The 26,563-nt window shown below is 39.1% G+C and overlaps 1 protein-coding gene across 2 annotated transcripts in view; it reads right to left on the minus strand.

Moving 5' to 3' along the window:
* The window catches only part of PLCXD3 (phosphatidylinositol specific phospholipase C X domain containing 3), a 186,228-nt gene that overhangs the window by 81,529 nt on the left and 78,136 nt on the right, over positions 1-26,563 (minus strand). The gene's annotated exons all lie outside the window — the stretch shown is intronic.

Here is a 26,563-nt window from a genome sequence, read left to right on the forward strand (position 1 = left end):
TCGAATAACGAGGACTATTGTAGTAACAAGGTTGAGAAAGCCTGCTCTAGTGGAAACGGAACAGGCAGATTAATTTCCAGAAATAGAAACCAAACACTGAATTGCCTCTCTCCACCCGCATACACATTTTCTCACTGCAAAACTCATCTCTCACAAGCTTCTCATTGTGCCGTTCTACTTTGAAGTTGTTCTGAATACTTAGAGCAACTGAAACTATCACACATGAAGCATTACTTTTGAGTTTGTTTGAAACCCTTATCAGACTATGTGGCTTAGACACTGATTTCTACCAATCTCTTGATTTTTCTTTAGAATTCCTTTCAATTGTTCTGACATTTCTCAAGATAATCAGTAAATCTTTCAGGCTAAAATTAAACCATGCAGATAAGTACTTTTTACTCATTGATCTCCATCTCCACTGCAGAAAGTTCTATGTGGCACAAGTTTTGTAGGGACTAGATTTGTCTTATTCAAATCTAGTTCTTATTCAACTTATTTAATAAATCAAGTGCCTGTTGTGTGCAAAACACTGTGAAAGGGGTTCTGTGTGTGGCTGAGAAGAGGTGGGCAGTTGGGAGATTAAAATAACAGCACTTGTCAAGTAAAAGAAGGGGAGGTTGGTTTCTTTTGCTAAGTATTTCTCATGTCCTGCTCTATAATATCGAGCATTCAGTAGCTATTTATTGAATATATGTTACGTGCCATACATTGAGTCAAAGATACGGAAATAAAAGAGTAAACAGCTGATCCTTAACAAGGCAGGGACCAGGGATGCTGATCCTCTGTGGAGTCAAAAATTTGTGTATAATTTATGGTTGCCTCTCTTTATATTTGGTTCATCTGCACTCTCGGTTCTGCATCTGCCAACTCAATCACAAATCATGCTATGCCATAGTATTTACTATTGAAAAAAATTTACATGTAAGTGGACCCAAACAGTTCAAAACCACATTGTTCATTCTTGTGGAATTCATATCAAGTGGGGTGAATTAAGCAAGAAAATCACCTTATCATAAAGCATGATAAATACTGTAATAACTATATGTGATATCTTTTGATGAAACAGTAGTTCAGTCCTGAGCTGAACATCATCTTCTAGAGATCAGTAATAATCAAAGATAAAGGGTGAGAACAATACCCCAATCGTCAAGGCTATACTTTCCAATATTAATGCCCATATGGATCACTTGAGGAACTTGTTAATATCTGGGATGGGGCATGAAAATCTGCATTTGCAATAAGCTCCCATGTATTATCAATGCTGTTGTTTAAAGGGTCATTTTTGAATAGTGAGAACTTAATGTAATATTAGCATCTCTTGCTCATCAATTACATACCCATTACACTGTCTTCTCTCATCAGTTTCCTATGCTTCTGAACTCCTAGTTCCCATCTCTTTAAACACACACACACGCATAAATACATACACATTGATGCACACACTTCTGCTCATGTGTGTAACTTCTGCAAGTTTGGGGAGATGTCATAAACACCTGTGTTGTGGGTTATTGGTTGAATACTTTGCTGTGTCACTCAGGTGGAAGTCTGCATTGATCTTTTTACTTATTAAGTTGGTGCTTTCCTGGTGGCTTAGATGGTAAAGAATCTGCCTCAGTGTAGGAGACCTGGGTTCGATCCCTGGGCCAGGAAGATTCCCTGGAGAGGGGCATGGCAACCCACTCCAGTAATCTTGCCTGGAGAATTTCATTGACAGAGGAGCCTGGTGGGCTACAGTCCATGGAGTCACAAAGAGTCAGACATGACTGAGTGACTAACACTTTCAACACTTCACAACATTTATTAATAATCTTTATAATAAAATATTTATTTTGGCAAGTTTTCTGAGATCACTTACATGTGAAGTTAATCTACTCATCCTAATTAATAAGCCAAACACAAGTCCCTGGCCACAAGAATGAGGCAGTAGCAGATCAGAACACAAGAAAGCCTCATTTCCTTTATCCTTGAGGACACCAAGCTGCTGTCCTTCAAATGTCTATATTTCCAGATTCATAGTGACCACTCTACCAGATGCAATGAGTCAGAGAGAAGAATGAATCAAGGATGACTAAATCAGAAAGATGAGAGGTGGTGTTCCTGAAGGAACTGTGGCAAAGATGAGGGAGAAAATGGCAGGGTTTGTTGGCCTTGGCTACTTTAGTAGAGCCTAGAGAAGAGTTCCAAAGGGACCTTGGTCTGCCGGTGAATAATGTGGGAGAGAACCAGAAAGAAACCATACTTCTCCTGATATTCTGCTCTGCTTCAACCCTCAGGGCTCAGTCTGTACCTAAGAGGTGCTTTACATAAAAGGAAACGTAAGAAAATCTGTCTTCAACTGCAGACAGTTTGGTTCTTTCTCCATTCAGTTCCCTCAAGATGCTCCATGAAGTCAAAAGAAATTGAACTCCCAGAAGCCTTAAGTAACACGTACTTGGGGTCCTAAGGCCACTCAAGATGAGACCCCCTTTGCTTGTTGCATTCCAGCAACACTGGACTTCTCTCTGCTAATCAAAAACACTACGCTCATTACAACTGAGCCCTTGTGAGCACTCTTCCCTCTGCTCTGTCCCCAGCTGTTTATGTGGATGGCACCTTTTCATCCAAGTCTTCACTTAAATATCATCTTAAGTGAAACTTCTGGTACCTAAAGTATCTAACTCAACTCATCCTCCCTTGCTGCCTGCCAGCCTCCATCATATGGTCAAATTTTATTTTCTTCATGTATTTATCACTAGCTTCATGTTTCATTTTATTTGATTTCTTATTTGCTTTTTGTCTATCTCCTCCCTCCACAAGTAGAATTTAAATTCCATAAGAATTAGAGTCTAATCTGTCTGTTCACTATTGTATCTCTAGCAAAGGGCACAGCACTGGCACATAAAAGATACTCAAGTATTTGTTGTATGAAATAATATCTTTCCAAGAAGAATGGAACTGGAGGAATCAACCTGCCTGACTTCAGACTCTACTACAAAGCCACAGTCATCAAGACAGTATGGTACTGGCACAAAGACAGAAATATAGATCAATGGAACAGAATAGAAAGCCCAGAGATAAATCCACGAACCTATGGTCACCTTATCTTCGACAAAGGAGGCAAGGATATACAATGGAGAAAAGACAACCTCTTTAACAAGTGGTGCTGGGAAAATTGGGCAACCACCTGTAAAAGAATGAAACTAGAACACTTTCTAACACCATACACAAAAATAAACTCAAAATGGATTAAAGATCTAAATGTAAGACCAGAAACTATAAAACTCCTAGAGGAGAACATAGGCAAAACACTCTCTGACATAAATCACAGCAGGATCCTCTATGACCCACATCCCAGAATTTTAGAAACAAAAGCAAAAATAAACAAATGGGACCTAATGAAACTTAAAAGCTTTTGCACAACAAAGGAAACTATAAGCAAGGTGAAAAGACAGCCCTTAGATTGGGAGAAAATAATAGCAAACGAAGCAACAGACAAAGGATTAATCTCAAAAATATATAAGCAACTCCTCCAGCTCAACTCCAGAAAAATAAATGACCCAATCAAAAAATGGGCCAAAGAACTAAACAGACATTTCTCCAAGGAAGACATACAGAAAACACATGAAAAGATGCTCAACATCACTCATTATCAGAGAAATGCAAATCAAAACCACAATGAGGTACCATTACACGCCAGTCAGGATGGCTGCTATCCAAAAGTCTACAAGCAATAAATGCTGGAGAGGGTGTGGAGAAAAGGGAACCCTCTTACACTGTTGGTGGGAATGCAAACTAGTACAGCCACTATGGAAAACAGTGTGGACATTTCTTTAAAAACTGGAAATAGAACTGCCATATGACCCAGCAATCCCACTTCTGGGCATACACACCGAGGAAACCAGATCTGAAAGAGACACGTGCACCCCAATGTTCATCGCAGCACTGTTTATAATAGCCAGGACATGGAAGCAACCTAGATGCCCATCAGCAGACGAATGGATAAGGAAGCTGTGGGACATATACACCATGGAATATTACTCAGCCATTAAAAAGAATTCATTTGAATCAGTTCTAATGAGATGGACGAAACTGGAGCCCATTATACAGAGTGAAGTAAGCCAGAAAGATAAAGACCATTACAGTATACTAACACATATATATGGAATTTAGAAAGATGGTAATGATAACCCTATACGCAAAACAGAAAAAGAGACTCAGATGTATAGAACAGATTTGTGGACTCTGTGGGAGAAGGCGAGGGTGGGATGTTTCAAGAGAACAGCATCAAAACATGTATATTATCTAGGGTGAAACAGATCACCAGCGCAGGTTGGATGCATGAGACAAGTGCTCGGGCCTGGTGCACTGGGAAGACCCAGAGGGATCGGGTGGAGAGGGAGGTGGGAGGGGGGACCGGGATGGGGAATACATGTAAATCCATGGCTAATTCATTTCAATGTATGACAAAAACTACTGCAATGATGTAAAGTAATTAGCCTCCAACTAATAAAAATAAATGGAAAAAAAAAGAAATAATATCTTTCCATCTCTATAAACCTCACTATCTACTAATATGTAAATGGACAGATGATGCCATCTACATATAAGATTGCAAAATAAAATAAATGATAACCACTAGACACGGATCACAGAAAATACTTCACAAATACTAGCTTTTATTATCACTATTATTTCTGTGTTATTAACTCTGAGCACTAAGTGCCTGACACATAGTAGGTTCTCTGGATAAACCAATGAATGAGAATTGCACCGAAAAACTCTAAACACTACGGCTGCCATAAATTCTTAGAACCACTCAATGGATGAGTGGTTCATCATGAGGCACTCACTGATGAGTGCCTTAGATAGATGAATGTGATTCCCTGGACAATGAGTTCCCTTTCCTGTACCAGATGCAGCAATGCCAAGAGCCACCACCTCTGGAAAGCTCTGCTCCTTACCAACATGCCATTCCAGAGTCTTACCACAAGTGTAGGTTCCCCTGACATGTGGAGCCAGAACCCACAACTCTCCTTCAACCAAGGCCACCTATATGGGGCTCAAGTGTAGGGTAGCTTACTCCATGACCACCTCTTCTCCCAGAAGTGTTATCCTTGGTACCTAAATCTAAGCATGTACAGCAGGCATTGAAAGAGATGCAAAGGAGATTCAATCATACTCAGGTTACACGCATCATTTGTCATTGTTGTCAGTTGCTAAGTAGTGTTTGACTCTTTGTGACCCCATAGATTGTAGCTCGTCAGACACCTCTGTCTATAAGATTGCCCAGGCACAAATACTGGAATGGGTTGTGATTTCTTTCTCCAGGGGATCTACCCCAGCCAGGGAAAGGAAAAATGTTGAGGAAAGAGAAGTGGTTGCCACACAGTCAGCCCTGTCCTCCCATTTCTCTTTAGGAACTGATTGTTTAAGATGCTGACTTTTTTTTTTAATGCCACCTCCTGCCCTTGTTTCTCCACTGAAACCTCCCTATAGAGGCAGACTCCAGAATTTGGGGCAGATATTTGAACATCTGTAAGCACTGGAGCAATCTGGTTACCTGGACAGAAAAAAGAAATGAACTGGGGAAAAGGAGGCAGATTTGATAAAACCAAGATAAAGCCAAATCCTTATTACTAAATCAACTATTCTGAACAAAGAATCTCTATTGTGTTTTTCCCTCTAAGAAGAAAACAAATATAAACATGGCAAATAAATAGTCTATTTATTACATTCTCTTAGATTTGAGAGCCAGAAGGCCTCGGAAACCTATTTCGCTTTGTTCTTACATGTCTAGCACTATTGGTCTTTCTTTTATGAATAATGAAAATCTGAAACAACACGTTACCCTTCATCATGTTTGTACCACACAAAGAACATCTACTTGAAATATAAGCCTTTGATTCTGTGATGCCCCCATAAAACACCACTTGCCAACAGCTGCATCTTTTTTTATCAAAGAAGTGTTTGAGGCATGGGGATTATTTATCCCTCCTGTCTTCCTTCCAATCTCCCTTTGTCTTCCTCCAGCTTTTAGGTTTGGACATGTAAAGAAAAGTATACCTCCTCTTACTTTTCAAACTCAGGCAAAGCTAAAATAATAAGCAAGGTCTGTAAGTCTGGTGCACACATACACGCTGGTTTATAAAACTAAACATGTGCTGTGCTGTGTGTTTGGTCGCTCAGGGGTGTCCAACACTTTGTAATCCCATGGACTGTAGCCCGCCAGGCTCCTCTGTCCATGGGATTCTCCAGGCAAGAATAATGGAGTGGGTTGCCATGCACTCCTCCAGAGGATCTTCCCAACCCAGGGATCGAACCCAAGTCTCCTGCATTGCCAGTAGATTCTGTACTGCCTGAGCCACCAGGGCCATTATTCGGCTCAAGAACATTCAGAATAGCACCAACTTAATGTTACATGGGCTTCCCTGGTGATTCAGATGGTAATGAGTCTTTCTGTAGTGTGGGAGACCCAGGTTTGATTCCTGGGTTAGGAAGATCCTTTGGAAAAGGAAATAGCAACCCACTCCTATATTCTTGCCCGAAAAATCCCATGAAAGGAGGAGCCTGGCAGGCTACAGTACATGTGGTCACAAAGAGTCAGACACGACTCAGTGACTTCACTTTTTTTCTTTCAATGCTACATGATATTTCATTCCATAAATCCAAGAACACACATATATATTACATGCTATATAATCGCTCCCAAACCACTTACCCCAGAGTACTTATTGTTTATAAGCACTGTTTTTGGCAGCTTTCCCGGTGGCTCAGACAATCAAGAATCCACCTGCAATTCGGCAGACCTGGGTTTGACCCCTGGATTGAGAAGCTTCCCTGGAGGAGGGCATGGCAACCCACTCAAGTATTCTTGCCTGAAGAATCCCCATGGATAGAGGAGCCTGGTGGGCTATAGTCCATGGGGTTGCAAAGAGTTGGACACAATTGAGCGACTAGGCAAGGCACACACAGTTGTTTTTTGCAATAGTGTTGGTTACATAGAGTGTTAATCAGGGATATACAGAATTGTCTTGCTTTCAAATGAAAAACCCATGTATCTAAAATGTGTAATGGATGTTGCTCCTTGTGAAATGAAAAAAATACTCAATAACACTCAAAATGTATTAACTGAAAAAAAAAAGTATTAACTGAAAACTTAGCATTTCACAAGCACCTAGTATATGTGCTATTCTAGGCTAGTATGTATATAGAAAGGAAATAGTTGTTCTGTGATATTCAAGATCTTTCTTAGTCTCTCACAGTAAAAATAAGACAACAAAGGAAACTTGGCAACAATGACAGCACCAGTCTTATCCAGGGGCTGGTCCTGCTTTCCACCAGCTTCCTTCCCTCTTCCATATGCCAACATTATACGTTGATTTTATTAACTGCAAAGCAAATGTGATAACATTAAGGAATAGGTTACAAAATTAAAAAGATATGGAATTTTCCTACCCTAAGAGAAATACTATAGAGAAAATTATCCACTTTTAGTCTGTGTTCACATACATTCATATTTTAATCATTTGACTGGTATATACCAAGCACACTGGATTATAGCATCAATGTTGTCAGTGGTATTACAGTCTTCAAACATTGTTTACATGATTGCATCAAATTGTATGTGATGATACATACTTTAACAATTCTTCTATTCATATTTGTTTCTGAGTTCCCTCTCATATAAATTCTATAAAGGAAACTTCTTCCCTTTTTTTACAATAAAATTTCAGAAATTCAATAGTCTTATTTTTGGAGTTATTTAACAACCTTTCCTCCTCCTCTACTTTATCACTTCTTCCTGCATCCTCCCAGAGCTGTGAAACCTTAAGAGAAGTAAAGGACTCTCAGAGCTGGCTGCGGAAGTCACGACAGTTACGAGAGGGGGAAATTATGGTGGCAATGACCTCCTTTTCCACTTGCTTCTGATAATGACCTTCTTGTAATCTTTGCCTTTCTCCATCAGTACCCCCTAGGACACAGGCACTTCTGGCTTCAGTTTTGATGCCTCACATCTCTGTTTCCTCATTTATCTTCCTTTTTGTCAGCCCTTACTTAAAGCATCTCGCCACTCAAGATCTCACTTCAAAGATCTCCTCATGCCCAAAAATCTTGATAATATCTGTATTGGAAAGCACACTATTTAGAACACACACAGAAACAAACATATCTCAAACAGATGTTTTGCTTTTTTAATTTTTTGGCCTGAGCCATGTGGTATGCAGGATGTTAGTTCCTTGACCAGGGATTGAATCCATACCTCCTGCATTGGGAGCATGAAGTCTTAACCACTAGACCGTTAGAGAAATTCCTCTTTTACTTCTTAAGGAAATTGTTTTATTTGAAAAATGTTTTTATTGTGCCAGACTATGCATTGTCTTCTGGTAAGAACTGTTCAAACTGGAATTAAATTGTGGCCAAATACCTACTCCATGCTATTACCTGCTTTTGGCAAATGAAAGTTGAAAGAATTTCCCATGGTAACCAGTCATTTCCTAGTGATCTAACATTGATATAAAAACAACAACAACAACAGAAATAAAGAAAAAGTAATTATAATAAATCCTGCTATTTACAGTATTACACTCACTAGAGTTTAAGTTTACTTAGGGAGTTAACACTTGATCACAGAAGATTGCAAATAATTAAAAAACAATTCTCTAGTTAGAAGTTATTTATTTTACACAAGCCAAGCAAATACTCTGTAAGTGAATAAACCCAAAATTAGATAATGAAGGCCACAGATTCTGTGCAACATAAGGAAGGGATTGCTGTGAGCCGATTCAAGTTATGCATCAGAACAAGAGGAGATATTAAGGCCATTTTGTTTTTGCATTGGACTTGGAAGAGTCAATTCAGATCAACTCAGCAAATACATTTTGAAAACCTGCAATGTGAAAGGAAACATACTAAACACCATGAGAGAGATAAAAATAAATAAGACAAGTTCTAGCTCTAATAAGCTGAAATGAATATTTTTAAAAGAATGGTCCTTACCTTTAGGAAACTTTAAATTAAACATTCTATAGAATACCGCCAAGAAGACTATTATTTTACTTTCCACTATTCATTTCTCACTGTCAATGAACTTGAATTGCAGCAGATTTGAATTAGCTGAATTAGCTACTTGGTTATAAAAGTTTATCTTTATAAATGAAAGTTATTTTTAAAATGTATTTATTTCTTAACTGTAGGATAATTGCTTTACAGAATTTTGTTGTTTTCTGTAAAACATCAACATGAATAAGCCATAGGTATATTTTTATAATTAGTTTAGGCAATAACCATCTTGCTTATGGGGCTTCCCAAGTGGTTCAGTGGTAAAGAAAGTGTCTGCCAATACAGGAGCCGCAAGAGACTTGGGTTCGATCCCTAGATGAGGAAGATCCCCTGGCGTAGAAAATGGCAGCCCACTCCAGTATTTTTGCTGGGATAATCCCATGGACAGAGGAGCCAGGCGGGGGCTACAGTTCATGGGGACACAAAGAGTTGGACATGACTCAGCAACTGAGCACTCATGCACACATCTTGCTTATGAGATGAAAGAAGGGTTTTCAAACTTCCATGATAAGTAGTCTTGAATCAAAGTAGAGTGCCTTGTTTCTGAATTTTAAAATATGATAAACTAGACTTTTTTTTAAAGTCTCCTACCACAAGAGAAATATGTGAAAATGTATTTCAAAAGTATTTTATTTAAAAGATGCACAACTAAGCTAATAAGGAAAATAAGGAAAATCCTTAATGGTTAAAACCAAACCAGAGAGGAGATAAAATCCATTAGGCTAAGTCAGCCTGTGTTGTCAGGAAGCTGATGAGATGTAGACACATATTGATAGAAAAACCCAAGGTTTGGGGTTTTTACTGTTATGCAGGAAAAAGGCCTGGGCCTGAGCAAGTAGTATTCACATAAATCTAAAATCTTCTGAGGCTATAGTGTAATCTTATACTCTTAATGAAAATGAGGCTACTCGACACAAAGGGAGTTGGCTAAGCAATTTGTCTGTCTTGGCCTTGGCTCTAGCTTGGGAGGGTTGGAGGAAGACAGGGAGAAGAAATTATCTCTGGTGGAAAAAAAGATGTATCCAAATAGGAGAGGATATGCTATGGACGTCAATTGTATGAATAATATTTTATTTCTTAACTTGTACAGTGGATACGAAGGTGATTATTTTATTATTCTCATATAAGTGTGTATGTCTTTAATATCGCTGAATCAAAGAAAAGGAGCCTCTACCAAACTAAACATAGCATTGTTTTCAGATTAAAACACATGTAAAGGTACATCTTCCCCAGTGGCTCAGTGGTAAACAGCCAACCTGCAATCGAGGAGATGCGGGTTTGATCCTTGGGTTGGGAAGATCCCATGCAGGAGGTCATGGCAACCCATTCCAGTATTCTTGCCTGGAAAAATCTCAGGGGCAGAGAAGCCTGGAGAGCTACCGTCTACAGGGTTGCAAAGAGTCGGACATGACTAAAGCAACCAAGCACAAAGGTACAGCTAACTAATGACAATTAAAATTAGACCTGTAGCCTCTTCAAATCTCTTTATCCTCTCACCTTCCTATATTTTTTTAAAAAAGAATATTTCAATTCAAGAAATCCTAGAAGCTTCATATTTTATTAAGATATATGACTGGGTCCACTTTCAAGAATAAGTCATTTCCAGCAGGCCTCATCTAAGATTTACTAACACGGTCAGCCCTCTGTACTTTCAGGTTCTGCATCAACTTGCATCCACCGGAACTCACTGGAGAGCTGACCGCACTTTGCCATTTTACGTAGGGGACTTGAGCATCCGAGGATTTTGGTATGGGAGTGGACCCTGGAACCATTCTTCCATGAATACTGAGGGCCGACTGCACTGTGTGGGATCTTTGGTACAGCTCCATAACAGGCTTTCTGCCTGGTACAGCCTTGACTACACAATCCATCATGGATCTAAGTTAGAAAGCCTACATAGATGGGTTTTTCTGGAGTTCTTTCCTGGGGCAGACTTTATTGACAGAGCCACATGTTTCCTTTAACCATTCAGTTTATACTGACCTCACCCATCTCTTAATTCTTAGTGCACTTATGCATCATCATCACTTGTATACTTAGTTTTATTCTGCATTTCATAGGTATATGCATTATCTCCTCAATGAGACTGGAAGAAGGTATTTCTTTTGCAATCCCTGCACTGTCAAACAGATTTAAAGCTGGAGGGCATGGAACCTGCTTGACACCTCTCATATTACATTTGAGGTAACTAGTCCTATGAAGTGACTTGCCTGAAATCACACAGTGTATCTCTCAGAATGTCAACAGAAAACAGATGGAAAAATCCAATTAGGACAATTCAAAGTGAGTTTACTTATACAGGGATTATGTGGATGTGATGTAGAGAAACCATGGATTGTAATGCAGTGTCTAGCAGTACATGAAAAACCATTACCATTTCTAGGCTGCAAAGAATAAGGACAGGAGTTTTACCAGAAACTGGTAGATGAGGGCTATAATGAAGGCTGCCTTGAGAGGAACAAGGACCTTCAGTGAAGGGACTTACTTGTCCCAAAGCAAGCTCAGAGAGGGATGCAGAGCAATAAATGCCCCAATATCACTTTCCTATAGCCACTTGAGGTACCTCCAGTGGTTAAGCCCAACTGTAAGCTTGAGAATATAGAAACCCATTAATGAATTCCATACTCGTGAGCCATTCTGGAGCAAAGGGCAAGGTGAAGGATGGTGGAGAGATCTGGAGGGAAAAAGAAACACTATTTGGGACATATAGCTTTGGCTGTAATAGAGTTCTCCTAACTCTAAGACCACTATCAATTAGCACATAATTCTTCTCATATTACTCAAGATGCTTCAATGCAGTGAGTTACTGAATTGAATGATAACTTCCCAATAAGAAGAAAGCACTGGGCATGTAATGTTGAATCATAGCCCAGTGAGGCTGAGTCTTCTACCATCTCCTACTGTCAGAATTTGAGTCAGAACCAAGAACTATACTCAGAAACAGATGGGAAGCCCAGGGCCAAGTGAGTAGAATGTTCGAAACAACCAGATCCATTCAGCATCCTCTTTTGCTAAACAGTGACACAGCCTAGCATATGGCAGGCCGGACACTGTGTGAAGTGTGGGACCATAGCCAAAGGCAGATCTGGTCTGGCTTAAAAAAGACATGTCAGTTTTCAGAATTTGAGAGTTAACACTAGAAAGTGTCTTTCTATGTGAGAAGAGACAGGGTAGGTTGAAAAAGTTCAAAAATCATCGGTCCTTTGCACTATTCTAAGACCCATGCTGCAGTCAGAGGTGGAACTGAACTCCAGAATAATCTCAGGTGGCCTCTGCCTGCAACATTTTGGAGTGGAGCTTGGGTTCCCAGCCAGAGACTGGGATGGGTCACAGGAATGAGAGCACCAGATCCTAGTCACCAGACCAGTGGTCAGTGACAAGGGCCCTGGCCCTTCGGCTTTGCAGAAAAGAATTCCCACAAAGATGGAAAGTGGTAAAACAAGTAAGGTATTTATTAAGAGGAAAAAGAATACAGTGCATGTGGATAGAAACATTGGCAGACTTAGGGAAAGAGTGAGACACTGAGTCACACCCTTTTGATGGTTTGAATTTCTTTTATGGGGTATTTCTTCTGGGTTTCCTTTGGCCAATCTTGATTTGCCTGGCTCACAGTCCATATTTGTTATATCTCAGGATCCTCCTATGTGAGTACACACATCTCTTAGCCAAGATGGATTTTACCAAAAAGGTATCTGGGTAGAATATCCCTTGACTTAACCCCCACTTTAGTCTGCAAGGAGCCTTTTCTGTGCAAGTGTGGTTAGGCGGTCTCTTGATTTTGGGAAAAGAAATGTGTGGTCAGGGCAGGACCCAGCCTTCTCCCTTAGTTGTCCTGCTATTCTCATCTTGGAGTTTTGATTCACAGGGAATGAATCTCCAATCACTTTACCCTGGGTTGGGAGGCGGGCTACAGTCTACAGGATCACAAAGAGTTGGACACGACTGAGCAACTGAGCACCGTGTTCACAGCAGCAGTATTCGCAATAGCTAACACATGCAAACAACCTAAGTGTCCATTGACAGATGAGTGGATAAAGAAGATGTAGTACATATAATCACCCACATAAATGGACTGGAATGTACATTTTAGTTCACTGATCCCTAAAATGTCAGTGTTCACTCTTACCATCTCCTTTTTGACCACTTCCAATTTGCCTTGATTCATGGACCTAGCATTTCAGGTTCCTATGCAATATTGCTCTTTACAGTATCGGATCTTGCTTCTATCACCAGTCACATCCACAACTGGGTGTTGTATTTCCTTTTGCTCTGTCTCTTCATTCTTCCTGGAGTTATTTCTCCACTTATCTCCAGTAGCCTATTTGGTACCCACTGACCTGGGGAGTTCATCTTTCAGTGTCCTATCTTTTTCGGATTGACTGGTTTGATCTGCATGCTGTTCAAGGGACTCTCAAGAGTCTTCTCCAAACACAGGAGAAGAGGGAACTAATAATGACATAAAGTAAGATCCACTGTCCATCAATCATGGCCCCAGTCACTGCCCCAAGGTGGCAGAACCCAGAACTCTCTGTTGCCTGCAGTTCAGTCTTGGCCCCTCTCTGACTCTTCTGCTTTCCACACACAAGGAGACTTTTATGATGAACAGTGTAACCTTTCGGGATGTAATGGTTGTGTATCACAGGAAATGACAAAATATTTGGGGGTCATATTCTAACAGAGCGTGATGAATGAATTAGTGTCACTGTCAGAGTAACAGATGGTTCAGATAGTTTATGAGTGAATGTGTTTTCAGCTGGAAGCTGGAGTGGATGTGGGGAGGGTATGTGACAGGAAGAAGAGAGGGAACAATAAGATATTATGTCCACTTTAGGAGCCCTTGATCTAGTTTAGTCACAAACTGGAGGACTTTAGGATATTGCCTAGACTACCATCAGGCACACAATAAATATTGTTTGCTGAGAAATAAAACTCATATTTTTTTGTCTTCAGTTTCTAAGTTTATAAAAACTTTGGGGGTTCTTTCTCTCTGCTTCCATGTAGAGCTTTACATCACTAGAATTCCTTAGAACTTTCCATCCAGGTACTTCTAATGGCTGTATGTGGCCCACATCCCCTGAACAGAAGGGTGTGGGTCTGTGTGTTGTTTGGAGTAGCTTGGCACAGAGAAGACAGTTTTGGAAGCTTCAAGTTTTATCTTAAAAACAGAAGCAAATTTTGTCCTCTTCTCCTTAAAATATATGTCTGTATGTGTGTGTATTTGATGAAAATAATCTCTTCCTTCTTCAAATAGGTAAAGTTGATGTTCTAGAAATAGATGCCATGTTTATGCATTGGCTTCTAGAACACTATGCTGCCATATACCTTTATTACCATTTGAAAAGACTATCCTGAGTCAGTCGGGGCATTTTCCCCCTAATAATGAAGACAATTACATTTGTTGTCTGATTATTTGATAGAACTCAAGTTTGGAAACCTTAATATCCTATTTGAATTCTGAAAACCAATCCATAGATAATTCCAAACTGTTAGTAACTAGTGAGATGAAACAATACTTGAGGTTCTTTTCTTTTCTCTCTCCCATATATCCTAATCTCCAAAGCCCTGCTCAGTCTGTTCAGCTAGTCTGATGTGCACCAGATCAGGCTCCACTGTGGGCAAATTTCCCTGGCCAACCTCCCCTGGTATGCAGAGTCACCTTACCCAAATATCTGTGGCTTCCTCATAGAAGTCCAGTCATCACAGGTCTGTATAGTACAGATTTGTGCCATAGCTTGACAGCTTTGTGATGACAGCACTCTCCTAATCATCAGGGAAAAGGTTGGTAAACTCATTTGCAACAATTAACAGCTAATCAGGGAATAGTTAATATTAATGTGTTATTCTGTTCCAGGATTTTTTTTTTCTTCCCTTGGGATTTCTCCAGGGATTTCTCAGAGGCCTGATTTGCCACTCTCCTGTTGATTCTTCAGTCACTTGCTGTCTTTTTGCCTTACTAGCTAGAACAAGAACAAAGGAGTACTTCTTCATGGTCTAATCAAACAACACCCTAAGCCCCTATCTTGGTATTGAGCTAAGAGTTATTATATTCTGCTTCTAGCTACTAGTTCCTGGGGTGGGAAGGAGGAAACTGACTCACCTTTTCCAACTGACTCAGGATTTCAGCTGGGACCCTGAAAAGGCATGCTCCATCACCTTATCTACCCAACTGCTATGGGAAAACTCACTTTGTAATGCAGTCAGCAATGGAACCGTTTTTCAGGATAATAGCCATCCTAAGGGGTAGAAATGGGTATTCCTTCCTAAGAATTAGACAGTCCACAAAATTAGTAATAATAACAACTGTTATATGTAGAAATCTCTATAGCTTAAAAAGTGTTATTTTGTTCTTTCACTTGACTATCATAATAGCCCAATGAGATATGTGTAGAAAGTTAAAATGGGTACCATTATTATTAAATGCAGACTAGAGAAAGAAAGAGGAGTAGTAGATATCTAGTATTAATATATCACCCTGAAATGATCCTACCATTGTTCTTGTCATGCCCATGCATATTATTGTTGCCTTTATTTTTTAATTTATTTTTTTATTGAAGTATAGTTGAATTGCAGTGTTGCATTAATTACTGCTGGACAGTAAATTGACTCAGTTATACATGTGTATATATTCTTTTTCATATTCTTTTCCATGATGGCTTATCACAGGATATAAATACAGTTACCTGTGCTATACAGCATGTGTTAGTCACTCAGTCGTGTCCAACTTTTTGCAACCCCATGGACTGTAGCCCACCAGGCTCCTCTGTCCATGGAATTCTCCAGGCAAGGATACTGGAGTGGGTTGCCATTTCCTCCTCCAGTGCTATACAGTAAGACTTTGTTATTTATCCATTCCATATATGGGTGAATTATATGGGTCCATTTATATGGGTGATTTATATGGGTGAATTTAACTCAGATGGCCATTATCTACTACTGTGGGCAGAAATCCCTTAGAAGAAATGGAGTAGCCATCATAGTCAACAAAAGAGTCTGAAATGCAGTACTTGGATGCAATCTCAAAAACAACAGATTGATCTCTGTTCATTTCCAAGGCAAACCATTCAATATCATGGTAATCCACGTCTATGCCCCAACCAGGAATGCTGAAGAAGCTGAAGTTAAATGGTTCTATGAACTTAGAAGACCTTTTAGAACTAACACCCAAAAAAGATGTCCTTTTCATTTTAGGAGACTAGAATGAAAAAGTAGGAAGTCAAGAAACACCTGGAGTAACAGGCAAATTTGGCTTTGGAGTACAGAATGAAGCGGGGCAAAGGCTAACAGAGTTTTGCCAAGATAATGCCCTGGTCGTAGCAAACACCCTCATCCAACAACACAAGAGAAGATTCTACACATGGACATCACCAGATGGTCAACACCGAAATCAGGTTGATTATATTCTTTACAGCCATAGACTGAGAAGCTCTATACAATCAGCAAAAACAAGACTGGGAGCTGACTGTGGCTCAGATCATGAACTCCTTATTGCCAAATTCAGACTTAAACTGAAGAAAGTAGGGGAAACCACTAGACCATTTAGATATGACCTAAATCAAATCCCTTACAGTTATACAGTAGAAGTGAGAAATAGATTTAAGGGACTAGATCTGATAGACAGAGTGCCTGATGAACTATGGACGGAGGTTCATGACATTGTACAGGAGACAGGGATCAAGACCATCCCCAAGAAAAAGAAATGCAAAAAAGCAAAATGGCTGTCTGAGGAGGTCTTACAAATAGCTGAGAAAAGGAGAGAAGCCAAAAGCAAAGGAGAAAAGGAAAGATATTCCCATTTGAATGCAGAGTTCCAAAGAATAGTGAGGAGAGATAAGAAAGCCTTCCTCAGTGATCAATGCAAAGAAATAGAGGAAAACAGTAGAAAGGGAAAGACAAATTAGAGATACCAAGGGGACATTTCATGCAAAGATGAGCTTAATAAAGGACAGAAAGGGTATGGACCTAATAGAAGCAGAAGATATTAAGAAGAGGTGGCAAGAATACACAGAAGAACTGTACAGAGAAGATCTTCATGACCCAGATAATCACGATGGTATGATCACTCACCTAGAGCCAGACATCCTGGAATGTGAAGTCAAGTGGGCCTTAGGAGGCATCACTACAAACAAAGCTAGTGGAGGTGATGGAATTCCAGTTGAGCTATTTCAAATCCTAAAAGATGATGCTGTGAAAGTGTTGCACTCAATATGCCAGGATATTTGGAAAACTCCGCAGTGGCCACAGGACTGGAAAAGGTCCGTTTTCATTCCAATCCCAAAGAAAGGCAATGCCAAAGAATGCGCAAACTCCTGCACAATTGCACTCATCTCACACGCTAGTAAAGTAATGCTCAAAATTCTCCAAGTCAAGCTTCAGCAATACATGAACCATGAACTTCCAGATGTTCAAGCTGGATTTAGAAAAGGCAGAGGAACCAGAGATCAAATTGCCAACATCCGCTGGATCATCGAAAAAGCAAGAGGTCCAGAAAAACATCTATTTCCACTTTGTTGACTATGCCAAAGCCATTGACTGTGTGGATCACAATAAACTTGAAAATTCTGAAAGAGATAGGAATACCAGACCACCTGATATGCTTCTTGAGAAATCTGAATGCAAGTCAGGAAGCAACAGTTAGAACTGGACATGGAACAACAGACTGATTCCAAATAGGAAAAGGAGTATGTCAAGGCTGTATATTTTCACCCTGCTTATTTAACTTATACACAGAGTATATCATGAGAAACACTGGGCTGGATGAAGCACAAGCTGGAATCAAGATTGCTGGGAGAAATATCAATAACCTCAGATATGCAGATGACACCACCATAATGGCACAAAGAGAAGAAGAACTAAAGAGCCTCTTGATGAAAGTGAAAGAGGAGAGTGAAAAAGTTGGCTTAAAGCTCAACATTCAGAAAACTAAGAGCATGGCATCCAGTCCCATCACTTTATGGCAAATAGATGGGGAAATAGTGGAAACAGTGTCAGACTTTATTTTGGGGGGCTCCAAAATCACTGCAGATGGTGACCACAGCCATGAAATTAGAAGATGCTTACTCCTTGGAAGGAAAATTATGACCATCTTAGATAGCATATTAAAAAGCAGAGACATTACTTTGCCAACAAAGGTCTGTGTCACCAAAGCTATGGTTTTTCCAGTGGTCATGTATGGATGTGAGAGTTGAACCATAAAGAAAGTTGAGCCCTGAAGAATTGATGCTTTTGAACTGTGGTGTTGGATAAGACTCTTAAGAGTCCCTTGGACAGCAAGGAGATCCAACCAGTCCATCCTAAAGATTAGTCCTGAGTGTTCATTGGAAGGATTGATATTGAAGCTGAAACTCCAACACTTTTGCCACCTGATATGAAGGGCTGACTCATTTGAAAAGACCCTGACGCTAGGAAAGATTGAAGGCAGGAGGAGAAGGGGATGACAGAAGATGAGATGGTTGGATGGCATATTCGACTCAATGGACAAACTTAATGAGTTTGAGTAAACTCCGGAAGTTGGTGATGGACAGGGAGGCCTGGTGTGCTGTGGTCAATGGGGTCACAAAGAGTTGGACACAACTGAGCTACTGAACTGAACTGAAATGTTCTTCACTCTTGGAAACATCCAACTTCAGATGCCACATGAAAAAGATTATGATAATTACATTTTTTTTTTTTTATTTTAAGCAAAAGCAAAGGGTAACACAGAGAATGCAATGGCATCCCACTTCGGTACTCTTGCCTGGAAAATCCCATGGATGGAGGAGTCTGGTAGGCTGCAATCCATGGGGTCACACAGAGTCAGACACAACTGAAGTGACTTAGCAGCAGCAGCAAACGATGACAAGATGCAAAAGAATTAAGCGTGCCTACCTACCAAACTCCTTCTCCTGCTAGTTGCAAGTGGGTTATATCTCTCAGGCTGGGTTTCTGCCAAAACTGCGAGGCTTAGCAATCCAGTTCTTCCTGGTCTTCTGTGGCGAGCGACCCTACTAATGCTCAGTAAAGAATTTATCTTTGCAAGCAGGATAATCATAGACAATAGGCCAGGCCATGGAACATTATTTCTGCATTTTTAGTCTTACCCCCACCCCTTAATTTTGTCACATCACCTCTGTATTATCTGCAAGCTATTAGTTGTTTTCACTGTACTCTTTCAAGCAGCTTCTCTCTGCAATCATGTGGTCAGTTAACTCCATTATGTAAAACTACAGGTAATCAAATGCAACCATTCATTAAGCTCATAAATTAGGACACCTCTCCCTGCTGCGTTCTGTTTTTTCAGTTGAATCCTCCTCTCCAAATAGAAACCTGATCCCCTTCTGCTCTCCCGAGGTGAACAGAAGACCCTGCCAGTAACAATATCCGATTTCTGGAGTCCTAAGCAAGCTATTTTTAGATAATAGTAAAGATGGGGGAAAATATGCTTAATATCCACCACAAACAGAATGTATAAATTCTTCCCTGCTTATATTTCTGTTGTGCGTCTCTTTGATAAAATTTCATCAGATTCTCATTTCTCGACCCTTGATACCTTTTTAATTGGGTTCTGAACCATATCTCTTTAAATTGAAATACAAAGAATATGAGGGTAGGGAGGATCCATGAATTATATTTCTTTTAATAGTCTACGGAGAATTAATAGTGTTGGATGTTTAGCAGATCTTAAAAAAAATACTGATTGGCAGAAACAAAATGAATGCCAAGCTTAAATATATGCACATTCTAATTCCAGCTGACTTTAAGAAAAATTCAGACTCAAGTCCACTCCAGTGTCCTGAGCAGTGAGATCTCATACCCTATTTACCCATTAAAAAACCAAGTTGGATGGAATCACGTGCTTCTCTTCACATATTTACCATAATTCTCAGTATCACTCATAAAATGATAAACAACCTAGGTTCTTCCAAATATACATATTTTCTATTGCATATAAAAAGCTATCAACTTTGCTTTTAAGAGTTACTTATATATGTATTTTTAACATGCTTATTGTAATTTTATCCATATTCTGTATCTTTATAGACAACAGAAAGTATATATTATTATTTAAAGGCCTTTAGAATTCTACACTCTTGATAATTATTCATAATGTATATTCAGTGTGGCCCATAGCCAAATTAATAAGCTTGGTCTTTCTTATAAATAAATCCATTATTCCTCACTATTCTTTCACATGCACACTCCCCATTTTATCAGTTCCAGAAATGACTTTAAGTTATAACTTAAATGTCCTTGGAGGACATCGTGTGTAAGAGTGTGGACTTGGCAGCAACATGGGCCATGGTTTAACCTTCCCTCTGCCTTTTTACTAAATTCTGCAGTCGGGAAATTTATCATCCATTGTCTTTGTTGATCTGGGTAGAAAGAGTTTCACCCTTTCTCTTCCCTTTCCCGGTCAAAATTGACATGGCTAATATTGGAGTTTCATACTTCCATATGAATTCCAGAATATATTAGTTGGATCCACTGAAAAAACTTATGGAGATTTTGATTGGGATGTCATTAATTGATCAGACAATTTGGGGAGAATTGTAATTTTTATTATTTTGAACTCTTCCCACCTTCCAACATTATCCCCCTCTTTATTTACTCAATCATTATAATTTGTTCATGAAGTGTCTATGCCCCTTTTGTTAGACTCATTTTCAGACATCTCATAGTATGGTTTGCCACAAAAGTAGCAGTTTTCTTTCTTTCATCCCAATATGTGTTTTTATCAATTATTTCTTAATTTAATCAATTCTTAACTTAATCAATTCATTCTTCATACTAGCTAGTCTTCCAACATAGTCCTAGTTGACAATAAGGATAGTAGGCATCTTTGCCTTGTTTCTAAATTTAAAGAGAAATAGTCACTTTTATTGTTCAATACTTTTTAGCAAACTAAGAATAGAAAAGAGATTCCTTACTCTGATAAAGTGCATCTACTAAATATAGCTAAATAGATGCACTGTATCAGAGTAAGGAATCTCTTTTCTATTCTTAGTTTGCTAAAAAGTGTGTTTTCAAAAAATTATGAATTGGTGTTGAATTTTATCAAATGCCTTCTCTATATTTCTAAGATGGTCACTTTTTTTTCCTCTTTTAATCTCTTGATGTCGTAAATAACATTTAGGTTTTCTAATTTCAAAGTATCCTTGCATTCTTGGCATAAGTTCTATTTGACTTTAACTTACATTTTGCTCCAGAACAGTTTATATGAAATAGGAGTTACATGTTCTGTGATGGCTTGGAAGATTATGCTTGGAACATATTCTGGTCCAAATGTTACATGTGTCAGTTAGGATAGATTTTTTAAGTATTTTTATGCTTAATCATTATAGGCTTTTTGGTTTTCTATTTCTGATTAAGTTACATTTAGCAAGTTCTACTTTCTAAAACATTAAATTTTTCAAGTGTATTGGCATAAAGTGGATGTCTCTTAAAATTCTACTGCACCAATAGTTATGACTTCATTTCTAGCATTATTTATTTTTATATTCTATATTTTCTTTGATAATTTTTTCTAGAGGTTAGTCTATTTCATTAGAAGAAATAGATTTTTATTACTATATTGTTGTCCTTATATTTTTAATTTTATTTAATCTATTTGTCTCATTACTTTTTCCTCCTTTATTTCAGCTTAATTTCTTTTTTACTTTGTTCACTTCTTAAATCAACTGATTAGTTTATTCACACTTTTTTCTTCCCTAATGTATGCATAAAAGGCTCTGAATTTCACTGAATCAATTTAACTTCATTTTGCAAGTTTTAATACTGACTTAACTTTCATTGTCCATTACTTTTTCTTCAACCTAGAAAATATTTTAATTTCTAATTCTCTAATACTCCTTTATTTTTCTTTTTCTTAATTTATTTCTATTTTTGCATTGTAAATAACCTGGTGTATACAAATCTGATATTTAATCTTAGTATTTGTTGCGATCTACCTATGTGCTTAATATGGAGCTAACATTCAAACATATCCCAAATGTGCTTAAAAAATGAGTATTCTTTAATTTGGAGAGAACACGATTTTATGTACCTACTATATCAAGCTTGTTTATTTTCTTGTCAAATCATACATAATCTTACCATTTTTTTAACTGTGTGGGTTGAGCACACAATATGATAATTATGCTAAAAATGTTCCTCAGCTAAAACTGTAGGTTTTTTTATCGAAGTGCAATAAACTTTAAAATATATGTATACTATTATTTATTTATTTAGCTGTGCTGGGTCTTTGTCTTGGCAGGAGAACTCAGTTGTGGCATGTGGGATCTAGTTCCCTGACCAGGGATCAAATCCGGGCCCCCTGCTTTGGGAGTGTGGAGTCTTAGCCTCTGGACCACCAGGGAAGTTCCAATTTTCTTGTCAAATTATGTATAATTTTACCATTTTATTAATTACAATTTTATTGTGGTCTAGCACACAATATGAGAATTATGCTAAAAGTGAAAGTGTTAGTCACTCAGTCATATCCGACTCTGCACGGCCATGGACTGTAGCCTGCCAGGCTCTCTGTTCATGGAATTCCCCAGGCAAGAACGTTAGAGTGGGTAGCCATTCCCTTCTCCAGGGGATCTTTCTGACCCGGGGATTGAACCCAGGTATCCTTCATTGCAGGCAGATTCTTTACAGCCTGAAGCACCAGGGAAGCCCATGCTAAAAATATCCCTCAACTAATATTGTGAATTTTGTTATCAAAGTGCAATAACTTTTACTTTGTATATTTTGAGGCCATTTGTGAGGTATATGCAGTTTTAGGGCTATTCAAGTTTCTTGGTGAACTGTTCTTTTAATCATTGTATAGTAACTGTCTTCCTTTCATAACAATGCTCTCTGCCTTACAGTCTGATTCGTGTGATATTATCATAGCCAAATCAACTCCTTTTATTCATATTTACCTCATATACATTCTCCATCCTTTTCCTTTCAACTTTTCTGTGTCCTTTTGTCTCAGAGTCTTGCATGTCCTTATGTCATTTCTCTCATGAAGATCATAAAAGCAGAAATTTTTTTGAAACTGTCTCATGTCTTTTTTAAAATCAGATCCCATTTTTTAGAGCAGTTTTAAGTTCACAGCACAACTGAGTGGAAGGTACAGTGATTTCCCACACATCCCCTACCATTACACACATGCAAAGCTTCCTTCATTGTCAACCTCCCCCTGCCAGAGTGGTATGTACACTTTACAGCATACTCTTGTTTATGCATAATTATCAAAAGAAACAATTCCACTGCCCTAAACATTCTCTGTGTTCTACTTATTAACTCGACCTCTTTCTAATGCCTGGAAGCCACTGATCTCCATAGTTTTGCCTTTTCCAGAATGTCACAGAGTTGGAATCACACAGTAAGCAGCATTTTCAGGTTGACTTCTATCAGTAATACACATCTAAATTTTGTGCAAAGTTGGGTTCGATAAAGGACAGAAATGGTATGGACCTAATAGAAGCAGAAGATATTAAGAAGAGGTGACAAGAATACACAGAAGAACTGTACAAAAAAAGATCTTCATGACCCAGATAATCACGATAGTGTGATCACTCACCTAGAGCCAGACATCCTGGAATGTTAAGTCAAGTTGGCCTTGACTACGAACAAAGCATCACTACGAACAAAGCTAGTGGAGGTGATGGAATTCCGGTTGTGCTATTTCAAATCCTAAAAGATGATGCTATGAAAGTGCTGCACTCAATATGCCAGCAAATTTGGAACACTCAACAGTGGCCACAGGACTGGAAAAGGTCCGTTTTCATTCCAATCCCAAAGAAAGGCAATGCCAAAATATGCACAAACTCTTTCACAATTGCATCATCTCACACGCTAGTAAAGTAATGCTCAAAATTCTCCAAGCCAGGCTTCAGCAATACGTGAACTGAGAACTTCCAGATGTTCAAGCTGATTTTAGAAAAGGCAGAGGAACCAGAGATCAAACTGCCAACATCTGCTGGATCATCGAAAAAGCAAGAGATTTCCAGAGAAACATCTATTTCTGCTTTGTTGACTATGCCAAAGCCATTGACTGTGTGGATCAAAATAAACTGTAGACAATTCTGAAAGAGATGGAAATACCAGACCACCTGACTTGCCTCTTGAGAAACCTGTATGCAGGTCAGGAAGCAACAGTTAGAACTGGACATGGAACAACAGACGGGTTCCAAATAGGAAAAGGACCACGTCAAGACTGTATATTTTCACCCTGCTTATTTAACTTATATGCAGAGTACATCATGAGAAACGCTGGGCTGGAAGAAGCACAAGCTGGAATCAAATTGCCTGGAGAAATATTAATAACCTCAGATATGCAGATGACACCACCCTTATGGCATAAAGTGAAGTGGAACTAAAAAGCCTCTTGATGAAAGTGAAAGAGGGGAGTGAAAAAGTTGGCTTAAAGCTCAACATTCGGAAAACTAAGAGCATGGCATCCAGTCCCATCACTTCATGACAAATAGTTGGGGAAACAGTGGAAACAGTGTCAGACTTTATTTTGGGGGGCTCCAAAGTCACTGAGGATGGTGACTACAGCCATGAAATTAAAAGACGTTTACTCCTTGGAAGGAAAGTTATGACCAACCTAGATAGCGTATTAAAAAGCAGAGACGTTACTTTGCCAACAAAGGTCCGTCTAGTCAAGGCTATGGTTTTTCCAGTGGCCATGTATGGATGTGAGAGTTGGACTGTAAAGAAAGCAGAGCAGCCGAAAAATTGATGCTTTTGAACTGTGGTATTGGAGAAGACTCTTGAGAGTCCCTTGGACTGCAAAGAAATCCAACCAGTCCATCCTAAAGGAGATCAGTCCTGGCTGTTCATTGGACTGATGCTGAAGCTGAAACTCCAATACTTTGGCTACCTCATGCGAAGAGTTGACTCATTGGGAAAGCCCCTGATGCTGGGAGGGATTGGGGGCAGGAGGAGAAGGGGACGACAGGGGATGAGATGGCTGGATGGCATCACCGACTCGATGGACATGAGTTTGAGTAAACTCTGGGAGTTGGTGATGGACAGGGAGGCTTGGTGTGCTGCGATTCATGGGGTCGCAAAGAGTTGGACATGACTGAGCGACTGAACTGAACTGAACTGAACTGAAGTTTCCTTCATGCCTCTTTATAGCTTGATAGCTCATTTCTTTATGGTACTGAATAATATCTGACTGTCTGGATATATCACAGTTTATTTATCTGGTCACCTGAAGGTAAAATTTTAGTTGTCTCCAAGTTTGGGCAATTATAAGTAAAGCTGCTATAAGCATCCAAGTACAGGTTTTTGTATGGACTTGAGTTTAAATTCCTTTGAGTAAATACTGAAGAGCACAGTTGCTGGGTGGTATGGTTTAACAGTATATTTAGTTTTATAAGAAACTGTCAAAGTGTTTTCCAAAGTGGATGTACCATTTTGCATTTCTACTAGCAATGAATGAGAGTTCCTGTTGCTCCACAATTTCACCACAGTTCAGGATTTTTGCTGTCCTGATAGATATCTTAGTGTTTTAATTGCATTTCCCTAATGACATATTATGTGGAGCATCTTTTCAAATGCTTACTTGTTTTGTGTACATCTTCTTTAGTGATGTGTCTATTAACATCTTTGATGTACTTTTTTAAAAAAAACTATTTATTTTTAATTGAAGGATAATTGCTTTACAGAATTTTGTTGTTTTTGTCAAACCTCAACATGAATCAGCCATAGGTATACATATATCCCCTCCCTCTTGAACCTCCTTCCCATCTCCCTCCCCAACCTCCCTCCCATCTCCCTCCCCATCCCACCCTCTCGGTTGATACAAAGCCCCTGTTTGAGTTTCCTGAGACATACAGCAAATTCCCATTGGCTATCTATTTCACATATGGTAAGGTAAATTTCCATGTTACTCTCTCCATACATCTCACCCTCTCCTCCCCTCTCCCGATGTCCATAAATCCATTGTCTATATCTGTTTCTCCATTGCTGCCCTGCAAACAAATTCTTCAGTACCTTCTTTCTAGATTCTGTATATATGTGTAAGTATACGATACTTATCTTTCTTTCTGACTCACCTCACTTAGTATAATATGCTCTAGGTTCATCCACCTGATTGTAACTAACTCAAATGCGTTCCTTTTTATGGCTGAGTAATATTCCATTCGGAGAAGGCAATGGCAACCCACTCCAGTACTCTTGCCTGGAAAATCCCATGGACAGAGGAGCCTGGTGGGCTGCAATCCATGAGGTCGCTAAGAGTTGGACACGGCTGAGCGACTTCACTTTCACTTTTCACTTTCATGCGTCAAAGAAGAAAATGGCAACCCACTCCAGTGTTCTTGCCTGGAGAATCCCAGGGATGGCGGAGCCTGGTGGGCTGCCGTCTATGGGGTCTCACAGAGTCGGACATGACTGAAGCAACTTAGCAGCAGCAGCAGCAGTAATATTCCATTGTGTATATGTATCACAATTTCTTTATCCATTCATCTGTCAATGGACATCTGGGTTGTTTCTATTTTCTAGTTATTGTAAATAGTGCTGCAATGAACAATGGGATACATGTGTATTTTTTAATTTTGATTTC

Source organism: Odocoileus virginianus, chromosome 14 (assembly GCF_023699985.2).
Source record: "Odocoileus virginianus isolate 20LAN1187 ecotype Illinois chromosome 14, Ovbor_1.2, whole genome shotgun sequence".
NCBI lineage: Eukaryota > Metazoa > Chordata > Mammalia > Artiodactyla > Cervidae > Odocoileus > Odocoileus virginianus.